Source organism: Equus asinus, chromosome 3 (genome assembly GCF_041296235.1).
Source record: "Equus asinus isolate D_3611 breed Donkey chromosome 3, EquAss-T2T_v2, whole genome shotgun sequence".
NCBI lineage: Eukaryota > Metazoa > Chordata > Mammalia > Perissodactyla > Equidae > Equus > Equus asinus.
In genome coordinates this window covers 53,226,714-53,242,119 of record NC_091792.1, presented here as the reverse complement: position 1 = coordinate 53,242,119, position 15,406 = coordinate 53,226,714, and the positions used below count along the sequence as shown (strand labels likewise).

The 15,406-nt window shown below is 34.7% G+C and overlaps 1 pseudogene; it reads right to left on the bottom strand.

Moving 5' to 3' along the window:
* Positions 1 to 5,063: 5,063 nt before the first annotated feature.
* On the bottom strand, positions 5,064 to 14,457 carry LOC106837752 (fatty acid-binding protein, heart pseudogene; annotated as a pseudogene).
* Positions 14,458 to 15,406: the final 949 nt, after the last annotated feature.

The window sequence follows — 15,406 nt, the reverse complement described above, 5'->3', positions numbered from 1 at the left end:
TATATTTGTAGGCATAAGTAAATACAAGGCTACAAATATAGAAACAAATAGAAAATATGGAAGCAATATAGAAAAATATTTTAAGATATAGTCATATATGTTCACTGACTCTAAAAGTTAGTCTTGGTTATATATACATGTTTACTGTGCTTGATTGTATAGATTGCACAGGGAGCAAAGACTCTGATTCCCAAAAAGAAAGGAGTGAATCTCTCATAAGATGCCTAGTGATTCTTTTTTTTGAGGTGTCCCACATATAAAGTGGAGGAAGTTGGGCATGGGTGTTGGCTCAGGGTCTTCCTCAGTGAAAGGGGGAGGATTGGCAACAGTTAGCTCAGGGCTAGTCTTCCTCAAAAAAAAAAAAAAATAAAGATGCCTAGTGATTATTTCAATTCCAGTAATCATCGCTGCAAAGATTTTTCTTTTCCACAGTAAATCTTCTTTCTGCTTAGGGTAAAGAGACAGACTGAGAAAATACTTTCCCAGGAGACTCAGATTCTTAGATGGCTATTAATGGCCTTAGTTTTCCTTTTCTCTCAAAGAGGAGGAGGATAGGTTAGGCAGGATGGGGAAGGGCAGAGTGTTGTTAGAGATTACAATTTCCTTCATATATTTCCTTGTTCTTCTGCTGAGGATTGAAAAGGGAACAGCATAAGCATGTGGATCTTTCACAGATTCTCAGAGTCACTACTTTTGAATTTAGGAAAATGGGAGCTCATAAGAATGAGTTACCTTAATGTTCTCAAAGTACTTATTCCTTGAGTTGGTGGGAATTAGTATTGAACAAGTTGTGTAATTTTTATCAATATTTTAAACAAAGCTATACTGTATTTATAATTTGTATTCATTGTAAAGTGTGTACATCCCTATCAGAGAGAGAAGATTTTATTATTAGAATATGTAGCTGAGGCTCACTCTTGAATATCATGCACATAGCAGACATTCAATAAGTAATTTTTGTGACTGAACATAATGTACAAAGAGAAAACAATCAAAATTCAGTAGAGCGTGGACTTGGTCTATTTTTACACTGGAATGTCCCTAATACCTAGAACAGAGCCTAGCACATAGTAAACATGCAGTAAATACTTGTGGAGGGAAGGAGGGAAGGAGAGAGAGAGGGAAGGAAGAAGAAAAGAAGGAAGGGAGGCAGGAATCGACTGCAACTGAGCATCTAAACTTTTCATATATTTGTAATAAACTTCCTATGAGGTTCATTTTTTATGGTATATTTCTTTATGGACATTCGATTGTGTTACTTGTCTCTATGTATATGGAGCACGTGTAAGACGGGTCACATATAAATTTTACAAGGGGGGATTTGGAGATAATGACTTGTGGCTGCAATAACGAGAAGTAATGTGCAATATACCCTGTGTGAAGTCTGGTGACAGGAATTAAATTAACTCATGTCACTATTGTGAAGCAAGGTTAACTTGAACTGAACTGTATCACATCCCTGCATCCACTTAATAATGGCCCTGCCACTGAATGGTTCGGAGAGAAATTAACTGAATTGTGATATAAGGAAATCTTATAATGATGCCAAAAAGTGAGACAATCCATATGATATTAATATTTCAAGAAATCCATCTTGGATCTAAGTAGAAAATAATTTTGAATTAAACTTTGTAGAAATGATGTTAGAAAAAGGGTTTTGATGATAAAAACTCTCTCTCCTGTTTTCTCAACTTTTAATGGAAGTTGCAAACTCAGGCTCAAGATTTTTTATATAGCAAACATATTGACTGTTGCCAAATAATTAGTGTTTATATTTTTAGTAGAATAAAGTTCAGAAAAACAGTAACTTATGCTAGATGAATTTTTTCTTGCATTGGCTTGGATTTCTCCTATAAAATACTTACTATCACTCTGTTAGATTTACTGGTGACATTTTCAGAAACAATGCTTATTTTCAGTCATGGTTAGGTCAGGAGGAAACTATTTTCCAGAACATAAATAAATCTCAGAAAAACGTGCCACAGTTGTTAACTTTTTTTCCTGACAAACTTCAGCAGTTTGATTGAATTTCTTATCCTTTTACATGATTACATTTAAAATTCAGTGAAAGAATTTGAGCCTTCTTCCCAAGCAATGATCAGTAAGGTAACTTGACAGCAGGGAAGTGGGGAGGGGGTACACACGTACACACAGTGACATGAGAGAAGGAGAGTATCTGAATCAAAAGAAAGGATAATGCCATAGTCCAATATCAAAAACTTATTAATGGATTTATTCATTCTACAAATATTAACTCAAATATCTTCTGTGTACCAGATATTATGTTAGTGATTAAAAATGAAAATATGAATAGTACACAGCTCTACCTTTGAAATGCCCATACTCCTATAAGAAATAAAGTATGTAAACAAAATAGAGAACTATAGCAATGCTGTAAATACCGAAATAGAGATAAGGTGAGTTACTTCATGATGATGGTGGAGAAGACATTTACGTTTGCTGGGAGAAGATAGAAAAGACTTCCTAGAGGAGAGCATCTGACCTAAATTTTAATATTGACCAAGAAGTTACCAGTACGACATGGATGAATGATATTCTAGACAGAGAAAAAAAGACTATGCAAAATTGTGAAAGTGTGAAAGTGAGTAGTATTGGGGAAATGAAGGCATTGTAGTTCAAATTGCCTAAGTAAGAGGTGCAGGTGGGAGGCAAAATTGAAAAGAAATCCAGGACACTGACATGCCATGCTAAGGAGCTTAGAATTATCACATAAAGAAACAAGAGCCACTAAAGAATTTCTAGAATGGGTGATGACATGATCCGATTTGACCACATGGTGGAGAATGAATTGGGGAGGAGGCAAGGATGAATACACAGAGGTAAGTTAGAACATGAGCCTAAGCAAGAAAGTCATACAGCTGGAAGACAGGAAGAATATTTAAGAGATAACCTTACTGTTATTTTAGGTTCAGACTAACAAGGACACAATTTTGTAGTGAGCCCTTGAGGGACCACCTGATAATTAAGAAATGATTATTTCTATTGGTTAAGCTTTTATTAAAATATTTTGATCAAATATCAAAACAACAGTAGCATAACAAATTAAAGATGAAGTTTTGCAAATCACCCCAATTTTTTTCAACCTGACACCAGAAATTTTGTCAGTAATTGGTTTCTCTTTGAAGAGATGTATTCTTTCCAAAGCCTCAAGTCTGCCATTGTACCATTCACGGCACTCCTCATTGCTAGGACCTTCAACTACCCATGCATGAAAGAAAGTGTAGAAGAATAACGTTTCCTAATGTTTATTACATTATTCAATCTATGTTATAGTCATTAAAACACAAAAAACATTTCCAAAGTTACGTGGTTTAATAATATCAAGAAGAAAGTTGTAAAGGATTTTCATAGGAATTTCAGGGAAGCTCACCTCCCCTCCATTATCAAGACTCAAAATTTGAACTTGCTTACACACACTTCTAAAATTATATCATGGTTTCTGGATGAAAACTTCATACAATAGAAATTATTTGCAATGACTGTGCTTGCTGACCTCACAGTAAAAGTCAACAACATCAGCAGACTCAAACTGTGGCAAATATCGATTATGTGTGGCAACTTCACAAGCATTTATAGTCTGATGAATCTTAGAATGATGGTGTCTTTTTTGATGTTTTCTCCATTATCACCAGAAGATTGTCTGTTAAAATAGATGTTCTAATACTTGGTCTATTCTAGTTAGATAAACATAAAGATTTAATAGTATATTTTGTTATGCAAGCATAACACACTCCTGGCAATGTGTAAATCTTTGTTGTTGTCTTGTTGGTTTTGTGTTTTAATTAAATGCCACGCGTTGATGGGCTTTCCATGTGAAACTCTCCCAAGAACTCCCTAGCAATATCTTTCTTATGTGGGATTGGAGAACCTGGCGCAAACCTTGAACATATTGTTTACCTGGTTTCATCGTAACTATCTTTTGTTTGGTCTGTTTCCTCTAATGTACTGTGAGCTTTCAAGTGGGAGCCCTATGGTAACTTTTTCTCTGACTGCAGCCCCTGGCATTGAGATTTTCCCATAGAAATCATCAATAAATATTTGCTGAGTGATTATGTGAATAGAATGTATCTACACTTTCAAAAATCCTTGGGTAGTAAATCACCTAATTATTAGGAAAGAATCTGAAAAAGTTAGTAATTCTCAGTACGACAAAATACATTTATTAGAATGTCTAAACTTTAAGTTACAATGCTAAGGTCTTCTGGGCAGTGAAATATTAAGTAAAAAATGAATCTATCTCATTATTAACTATAATTTATAGGCTAATGGACTACAATGTATGAATCATGTTACAGAACAGTTTCCTAAAAATAATTAGCTGCTATAACCTAAAGACCAAAACAAACTAGAAACTCTCATCTTACTATCATACAATTCCATGGTGCAGCTTCTGCACCCACAGTAATAGATCTCATTGCCATAACTCAAGCAAGGCTTAGTAGCACTTGAGCAAACCAGAGATAAATACTTAACCTAAATCAAGCGATAGGATTTTTTCCATGATTTTTTATTATTAAAAGTTAAAATTATTGCAAAAGGTAATGTCTGGAAATTTATATGATCAAATTATACAGCATTATAAAGGGAGTAGATTGAACACTCATTTTTTTAAATAAAAAACTGGAAAAAGGGAGTAGATAGAACACTCATTTTTTTAAATAAAAAACTGGAATACTGGAGAATCTCTGAAAGCTCGAAAGAGGTACTTTTTAATATAAGTTGGAAAGAGTTTACAAATTAGATTAAGAAAAGCTCATGGATTCAATGAAAGTCTAAATGGAGTACAGATCAACAAATAAGTACTTTCAAGATATTTTTAGATTATTCCCTAAGATTCTAATTGTTCAATGGAAATGCATTTATTTAATGATACATTTTTAACTTTGTAGGAAGAGTTTCACCAAGCCTGCTCCCGTAAAGTCCTTTTGCACTACTCAATGGGATAGAACATGCATAAGATAGACCTTGGCTTTATCAATATAGCATGCCTTATATATTTATTTGTCAGTATCCTGGAAATAAAATGGCTCATAAGTCATGGTTTATTTGAACTTTCGGTGGACCAGGGATGAACAATGATGCTGTCTGTTCAGCTCTGTGCAGAGGAAAATGTCAGTTTCAATTTCTGGAATGGGTGCATCTTCAAACACAGTATCATCACACTCATCTTGCCATTCAAAGTAATTTCCCATCTTCTGTAAAGTAATGAAAGTCGACAGGTTAAAGGGATTATAGGACTGACAATGCACAGCCAGTGCTCATTTCAGAGACAGTTCTCTCCTTTGATTTAATGATGGGGCACAAGGTGGCTGCGAACGCTCTCTAATTTCCACAAGAGAAATGTTCATTCACTCCCATAGCACCTTTTGTCTCATAATATCCAATTTAAGTTAGAAAAGTATTTTTGTTGTTATAAAAGCTGTTGAAATACAGAAAAACAAAAGGGGAAAAATCAACTTTTTTAGAAAAATGAATTCTAATACCAACAAGCCAAGAGAGTGCCATTGCTTCTCTGGAGACCATCTAGAGAATGAAGTATGAACAAGGAGAAAGCAGTCAAAATAACAAAGACAAAGAGTGATAACAGAAATGTACCATTCAAGAGTAATATAAAATTATCAGGTTGGTATAAATAATAAAGAGAAAGAAGTTGGAAGCTGAAGTTGACATTACAATCTTTAGAGGTGAAAGAATAACCTAAGAGTGATTTAGGTATGCAAACAACAGAGTTAAATTTCTTAATTAAACGAGAAATAGTTTCTGGACTAAAACATTACTGTCCTCAAAAACCAATCTCTTCTGTGCGTTTTTGCACACTCATGCATGATGCATTAGATACACCTGGGCACCAGCTGTTTTCATTTATAATTTTGAGTAGAGGTCCCAACTAAAGAAAGACCCTAAAATTGCTACCCTACAGTCTTAAAGAAGGCATTGCTGCTCTCCAAAACTTAATATACAAGGAAATTATCAAGAATGAGGCAGATAGGGATTCACTATGTTGGTTGTGTTGTTTTGCACATTTACATGAAGAAAATATTGAGGTCTGAGGCGGAGGGGAATGTTAGGCCCCAGATAAGCTTATACAGTGGTCTGCATCTCCTCTGTGCTCACACAAAGCTCTGGGTATTCTATAATACAACATTTATCGTGTTGTTTTAGTCATTATTTTAGTCCTTTTTAAAAACACATAAAAATATTAAAAAATTAAAAGGCACATATAAAAAGAAAAATTATTACATTTATTTATTTATATTTTTGTCTCTCACTAAATGGTGAGAACAATGCTTTATTTACCTTTTTATTTGCAGCACCTGGCATAGTTATTGGCACATACTTGGCATTTATTTATAAATGATTATTGGATAAGTGCGTGAATATCTTGGATTTAGGTTGATTTTCAAAGCTATGTAGAGATTTACAAATCATTACTCTTAGGAATTATGAGCAAATGACTGGGGTGGGCTCCATAAAGTTTTAGAAATGAGAACAATTTGATTACTTTGTCTTTCAATCCAATATTTGTAGTACTGTAGATTTATACATGAATTTAAGATATTTATAATTTTGAGAGTGACAGTTAAGGTAGAAAATCAGAGAAGTGAGGAAGAGAATTTAGAGAAAGCAGAAATAAAATAGAGCCAAGTGAAAGCTAAGAATTCATCATGATATGCCATGATTATAGGTAAGACAAAATGTTACTCCATATATTTTTTTTCCCGCTTTTTCTCCCCAAATCCCCCAAGTACATAGCTGTATAGTTTTAGTTGTGGGTCCTTCTAGTTGTGGTACATGGGACGCTGCCACAACGTGGTCTAATGAGCGGCACTATGTCGGCGCCCAGGATCCGAAGCAGCGAAGCCCTGGGCCACTGAAGCGGGCGGCATGAACTTAACCACTTGGCCACAGGCCGGCCCCAACTCCGTATATTAATACATTCATTCACTGATCCATTCATTCATTCAATAAGCATCCTGTCAAGCATTAGGTGTATGGTCTGGACATGAAAACAACAGAGAATAAGAGAAACAGAGCCTATCTTAGGGGATGGGTAGGATGGGGATGGTGAAAACCCAATGAAAGAGTATTGAACCTTAAGCTTGATGATCATGAGAAAGTGTCCGAGGCAAAGTGAACAAGAGAAAAATTAAAATATGCCAAGATCCAGAGGTAAGAAATACTATGCATTGTCAAAGAAGTAAAGGGTGTTTACGTGCTGTTTTGGATAGGCTGTAAATACGTATCTAGGAAAGAATAATCTTTTTCAGAAATTTGTGGATATATATCAAACTGCAGTCAATTTCTTTTACTTTTAGTAAGCAAGCCCACCTGCCTTCCTTCCTCCCTTTCTTTTGTAAACAGTACCTGAGTTGTCTGACATCTCAAGCAATGAAGATTTCCTAGAATCCTACTTGGTTCGTATGATCTATTTTTTTACATACATATTTTCGAACTTAAAAGACATTATTTCTCATCTTGGATCTTGTCCTATACATACCAGATCTGTACAGAATGTGGCAAAAAGGGCATAAAGTGGGCACAACATAGTAAGACAAAAGGCTAATATGACAATACATGTCTGAGTTGAAGAGACAAGTAGTAATGAACCAAATTAGATTGTGCTATCAAGACCCCCAGAGGTATCAAAACTATTCGGCCTGGTTCTATAGAGACCTCAGTTCAAAATCAACATGAAGTGACCTAAAAATTTTCCTGATGGTTCATTTATAAATGTATGATAGAATATGAGTGACTCAGTGCTGTTGTACTAATTGAGACTTTTTCATCCAACCAACAACCTTGCTTCCTCGTACTTTTCTTTTGAAACTCTACTTTTATGCTTATATGGTAAACAACTGAAGAAAATATCAGAAATGTGGGACAAATATATGTATTAAAATAATTATTTGTTTAATGTATTAACTTCATTTATTTTTGCAAATAAGATAATTTCAGGCTGGTTTAAAAAAAATCCAAAGTTATTCCACTCCATACTTGATCTCAAAGCTCACGTAAATAAAGTATGCATTCTAAGTCACCAAGTGTTGCATCCAGTTCCTAAGATAATTTCCAAAAGCATAATAGGGTTGTCATGGAAGAATTTAATTTTGAAAGGAGCCCAGATCACTCAACATGGTTTCCAGTGGAAGCAGTTATGTTCAATGTACAATGACTCCAAAAATAGTACTACCACTGAGGATTTATGTTTTGTTTTGTAGTGTATATTCTAATAATGATCCTGCTAGGAACGTCCTCTAGAAGAATGGGTATAAAACAGGCAGTCCATTTACTCCTTGAAATTGTATGTAAACTTTTATGTGATTGTCATATGCACAGTTTTCAAAAAGAATGTCTGTGGTTTTTATCATATTCCTCCAGAGGCCCATGACCTCCCAAGTTGTTGACACTATTTTTAGAAATTGAACAATTATTTCAAAATCCCATTGAACTTTCAAGGTATTTAATTTCAGACACCAAGCTCATCCACTGCAGATAATCAGCAAGTGTAACATTAGAAGGTCAATGCCAGCTTTGGCTAATGAGGTCTCTCTGGATGAAATTGTCTTTTACCTATATATCACCCTTATCTTCTACTTATTGGAGTAAGATATTAAAATAAAGTGCCACAGCTTGATTCAATTCTTTTCAGGCATCAAGATTTTATCTAAAAACTTTAGACCAGAACTGATTGTACTAGTGACTTATGATTTCTTCAGTAATTCTCCTCAGGAATAAACTGTTTCGTGATTGGCTTTGCAAGCTTACACTAGGATTTGAATGTTACTTCTGCAATATGAAGTAGCGATACATCTATTTCTACAAGCTTTGAGCATCCAAGAAGACAGACACTTGAGAAATTCCCCTTTGCAATTAAAAGGTTTTTTGGTGGCCTGAAATAAACAATGTAGAACTCTTCAAATGCCTAAATTATTACTGAGAGAACTAAGACCTTAAAGAGAAGCATTTCTATTCAGTTCTATCTGTTGGAAATAGAAAGAACTCCTGGAAGCTTGTTGCATGATTCTGCCATATTAACAACAGCAATATTTTAAAAAATCAAGTGATTAATGCATACATATGCTTCTCATGTCTATTTACCTCAAATTTTGCTTTATTAGGGACAAATAAAATCATATACTCTTTATAGAACTGTTTTTCCAACATTAATTAATTTCTTGTCCTTGAAGAAAGTCCTTGATGGATGATTCCTATAAAGGGTTAAATTGTGTCCCCAAAAAGATATGTTGAAGTCCTAACTCTCGGAATTATATAGAGTCATTGAATGTAAACCTCATATTTTAACCTTATTTGAAAATAGTGTCATCGTAGAAATAATTCGTTAAGATGAGGTCATACTGGAATAGGGGGGCCATTAATCCATTGTGGCTGGTGTCCTTATAAGAAGAGAAGAAGAGACACAGAGACACAAACACATGAAGGAGAAGGCGAGATGACAACTGAGGCAGAGATTCAAGTGTTGCAACTGCAAGCCAAGGAATGTCAAGAATTTCCCACAACCCCCAGAAGCTAGGAAGAGGCATAGAAGGATTGTCCCTTGCAAGTTTCAGAGGGGTCACGGGCTTGCTCACACCTTGACTTTGAATTTCTAGCCTCCAGAACTGTGAACCAATAAATTTCTGTTGTTTTCAAGCCACCCAGGTTATGGTACTTTGTTACAGCAGCCCTAGAAAACAAATACTAAGAACTTCGAGCACAGATATCCTACGATGATTTAAAATATCCTATAATTCTTTAAAAACATTGACTTACTGTTATTATCTGTTGTATTACAGAGCTGTGCAAGTGCAACATTGGTCCCCTCTATTTTCTTGATCAAGTTAGAACTATTATTTACATTACAGTAGCACTATTGTATATTGACAAAAGTCTTGTAACTCATGGCTCTATTTTGAGAAAAGTATGCATATAGATAGTTGCATGAGACTCAGAAAATAAAAAAAAACAAGGGAGCAAAAATTCAAGCATCAAATATCAGTTTTGAATTGGGCATGAAAATGTGAATAAGAAATCAATTATATTCTTTATCACATTAGTTCTGACTTTTAAATGGTATTTTGCTCCTAATTGCAAACATTTGCAGGAAATTTAAAATGTATCATAAAATTATTGAAGTCATGAAACCTGCAATCTACAAGAGTGCATCATAAATATTGCAGGAAATGTTAAGAAACTCTAAAACTCCAATACACATTTAATATAGCTCTCTTAGCTCTTTAAAGAATTCAAATATGTCAAAACTTTTTATTAACTGAAAATCTTAAAACTCAGAATTTCCAGAGTATAAAACATACTGTGCTTCTCTTTAGCTACCTCTGAAAAGAAGACCAAAGAACACCACAAACTGAGAGTAGTTTTAGAATAAGTGCTCTTTATTGTAACTGGCTTTAGTGGAGAAGAAATAATTGGGCTGTAATAAATCATCCATCCGTGTTGGGCTCACTATTGAATGGATCGTGGACCTTGTAAACCTTTTTTCTTTCTTTTTTCTACTTTAGGCAGTAAAATATCCAGGTGATTATCACTAATAAAACCCACTTTCCTACTACAAATATATTATTGATTCATAGTTTCCCACAAAGTTTTAGGGATAAAGAATGATTGAGGCTAAGGTGCCTTTGGTGGTGTGAGTGTCTACCCTGTGACAATTATATGTGTGAAAGGGTATTGACAGAGAGCTCTGGGGCCTCTGATGAAATACAGCAGTCAGGGTGAAAAACCCATTTTTCATTTAATAAACACTTCTGAAAGGCTTGTCGCTGCACACCATATTTATAGGCACAGCTCAGATGGTTCCATTTTCTTCTGGTTCTGCTTCTATAAAATTTCTTTAATCAGCTAGAATTGGATGTGACTCTGATGCCATAAATCTCATAAAGGGGTCAGCTAAATGAGCCCCATTTCAGGGGCATCTACAGTATGTTTTATAGATATTTTAATGAGAGACGGTAGAGGGTTTTATATGCTTTCCAAACGGGGGATACAGAAACATTCATTAGCTGAGCAAACTGGGACTCAGTTAAATTTTATAAAGAATCTGAAATATTAAAAATAAGACGTTGTAATTCTTTTTAACTGCCTCACTGTACATTATATATTGAATATTATCTTAAGTCACTTATTCTCTGGGCAGTTTATTCACATTGTTTCTCATCCACTACATTGCTTTGGGCTCCCAGGAGCCACACTTGTGAAAGTCCTCCTGGGCTATTTTGTAAGGAGAACTAGACATAAGCACTGTTGGTTTAAAGAGATTCCGAAATCAAAGAAACATTGGACTTCCTAATAGCTTTAGACACACTTAAGTCTAATTTCTCTGGCTTTTGTTTCAGTAGTGAAACACTACTTCAGAAACTGTAGATTTTTTTTTACCAGAAGCAATAGTTTCATAAAATGTCTCAATTCAGACTTTTTACTTTATGTAATCTCTCTAACTATTGCAATAAGTATGGATTATTCCAGGAGTGAAATGACTCCACAGAAAGTTCTTCCTGACCCAATTGTATTAAGCCAACTCATTTTAGGCTGGGTCAGTGAGCAAGACTGCATGTGGGCTGTGGCATCAGATAAAGAGCAATGCTTTTCCAGAGGAAGGAATGCGAGCACTATATTTAGCCCCATCTGAACCTCTTTATTCCACTGTGCAAAATGGGGATAGTGCTTTCTTACCAGGGTAGTAGAAAGGACATATTGTATATATATATTTCATAGCATAAAATACAACATTTACAGCAGTTGAAAATTTTACATCCAACAGCTAATGCTACTGTACAGTGTATTTGAAAGTTATTAAGAAAGTAGATACCAAGATTTCTCATCACCAGGAAAAAAACTTTTTTTTTCGGTTATCTATATGAGATGATGGATATTAGCTGAACTTATTGTGGTAATCATTTCACAACATATGTAAGTCAAGTCATTATGCTGTATACCTTAAACTTATGCAGTGCTGTATGTCAATCATATCACAGTAAAAGAAGAAGAAAACCCTTCATATCCAATACTGACATTACATACAATGATACTACTATTATTAATATTTGTAGTGGTAGTATTAATTAACAGTGAAAACCAAAGTCTTTTAAAGCAAACTATCAAATGAATTTAAATGCACTATGGATTTACTCCCTTTAATAAACCTTTATGAATACAGAATAAATTTTGTAATGGTTTATTTTCTTCTCTAATCATATGGGAAAAGAACTAAATCTTGATCCATGTTTAAAGTTATTTTCTTGTGGAATGTAAGGAAGACATCTACCTTCCTACTTCACCATTGAAATAAAGCAGAAAATTCTAATGTCTTTCACAGTTCGTATTATAATTCATCACGTATGCATGACTTTTATACACAATCCTGAGAAGTTTAAAATAATTTTTCTGTAAATACATCTCCAAATGTGCTTAAAATTGCAAATGGAAATGATTGCCAGTCTCTAACAGGAACAAACTATTTCTTCTTAATCACAGACTTTAATTATAGTTCCAGATTTAAATCCATTTGGAAAATTTATACATAATGGTTTTATGAAGATACTAATTTTTCAGATCCTGGTGAATTCATTGTTATATTCTTCCATGGCAAAAATTTTGCAAGATTTACATTTCATAATAGTTACAATTTTAATTCACTACAAAAATTTGTTGATTCACTTATCTCATTTTTCTATCAAGATTACTACTATCATTTTTTAAATTGAGATACAATTGATGAAATCATTGTGTAACTTTAAGGTATAAAACTTGTTGATTTGATACATCATATATTGCAATATGATTGCTCCATAGCATTAGTTAACACCTCTATCTTGTCACATATTTTCATGTTCTTTTTGAAGTGAGAACATTTAAAATCTAGTCTCTTAGGAGGAACTTTGAAGTATATATTGCAGTATCTTGACTATAATCACTATGCTCTGCATTGGATCTCCAGAACTTATTAACCTTCTACTTATATTAATCTTCTACCAACATCTCCCCAATTCCCCCACCTCCCAGCACCTGGTAACCACCATTCTACTCTCTGTCTCCATAATTTCAGCTTTTTTAGATTCCAGATATAAGTGATATTATGCAGATATTTCTTTCTCTGTCTGATTTATCTCACTTAGCGTAACACCCTCAAGGGCCATCCCTTTTGTTACAAACAGCAAGATTTCCTTCTTTTTCATGGCTGAATAATATTCATATGTACATGAATATATATGTATATTATACATATGTATATCATAGATAGGTATAATACATCTTCTTTATCCACTTATCTGTTGACAGATATTCAGGTTGTTTCCATATCTTGGCTACTGTGAATAATGCTGCCATGAACATGAAAGTGCACATATATCTTTGAGATCCCCTTTTCATTTCTTTTGGCTATATACACAGAAGTGGGATTACTGGATCATATACTAGTTCTATTTTTAATTTTTTGAGGAACCTCCATACTGTTTTTCTTAGTAGCTGTACCAACTTACATTTCCACCACAGTGCACTAGGGCTCCCTTTACTCCACAACCTCGCCTACACTTATCTCTTGTTTTTGGAAGATAGCCATTCTAGCAGATGTCAGGTGATATCTCATTGCTGTTTTGAGTGGCATTTCCCTGATGATTAGTAATGTTGAGTATCTTTTCATGTACCTGTTGGTCTTTTGTACATCTTCTTTGGAAAAATATTTATTCATTCCTCGACCATTTTTTAATTGGATTGCTTGATTTTTTTAATTGTTTTTTGAGTGCTTTATATATATATATGTATATGTATATGTATATATAGGTCTTAGCTCTGTTTTATTGACTTCAGAGCACACTTTGCATGCAGTTAAAAAGCAGACATACACAACAGGAACCGGAACTAGATCCAGGCTGGTGCCACCTGAGCCCAGAGAACTTCCCCAACCGAGTTGGGTTTATACAAAATGCCAGAGGAAAAAATGAGGCAATCTGGTGCTTAGTCCACAGGCAGCCACTTGGCGGAGGCACAGTCAGTGAAGGAGCCGGAAGGTCCTGCCCCTTTCTGTAAATGCGAGTGCTCACTTCGCTGCCATGGGTGAGTGTCAGGATGACTTTTTCATCAATTAGCTCCCACAGGAGTGTTGTCTCTTGCCCATTCCACTTCTGCACGTGGACAAGTTTGCCTCCATCCAGCATCACAAGGGACTTGACCTTCCTGTCATCCGCCATCGTCTCATCAAACTCCACCCCCAGCTTGAAGCTGATCTCCGTGTTCTTGAAGGTGCTGTATGTGTTCTTATAGTGATAGTGTCCCCATTCACTTTGATGACTGTGGTAGGCTTGGTCATGTTGGCTACCTGCCTGGTAGCAAAACCCACACTGATTGACTTCATGTAGTCATCGAAATTTTTGCTGTCCAATAGCTTCCAGGTGCCCACGAAGGTGTCCACCATGGTGAGGCTGTGCTAGGCTGAGAAGTAAGAGCCAAGAGAGCAGGCTTGCAAGGACTCTGGGACCCCAAGTTCTTTATATATTTTTGATATTAACTCTTTATCAGATATATGGTTTGCAAATATTTTCTCCCATTCTGTAGGTTGCCTTTACATTTTGTTGACTGTTACTTTTGCTATACAGAAGCTTTTAAGAGAAACATAGTCCCACTTGTTGATTTTTGCTTTTGTTGCTTATGCTTTTGGTGTTGTGTCATTGCAAACATTAACAAGATCAATGCCAAGGAGCTTTTTTCTTATGTTTTCTTCTAGGAGTTTTAAGGTATCAAGTCTTATTTTTAAGTCTTTAATTCATTTTGAGTTAATTTTTGTAAGTGATGTAAGATAAGCTTTTGCAGCATCCCATGAGCTTTGGTGAGCTGTGTTTCCATTTTCTCTTGTTTTGAGGTATTTTTAATTTCTTCTTTGACATACTGGTTGTTCAGTAGTGTGTTGCTAGTTTCTACATGTTTTTAAATTTTCCATCTTTCCTCTTCTCGATTTCTAGTTTTATACCATTGTGGTCAGAAAAGATACTTGGTATGATTTCAGTCTTCTTCAATTTTCTGAGACTTGTTTTGTGGCCGATCGTATGATCTATCCTGGAGAATGTTCCATGTGTACTTGAGAAGAATGAGCATTCTGCTGCTGTTGGATGGAATATTTTATATATACATATATATATATATATATATATACACATGTCCGTTAAGTGCAGTTGGTCTAAAGTATGGTTCAAATCCAAAGTTTTCTTGTTGATTTTCTGTCTGAATAATATATTCATTGCTGACGGTAGGGTATTGAAGCCCCTTAGTATTATTATATTGTTGCCTGTTTCTCTCTTTAGATCTATTGGTATTTGCTTAATATTAATTTAGGTGCTCCAATGTTGGGTACATATATATTTAAGATTTTTATATCTTC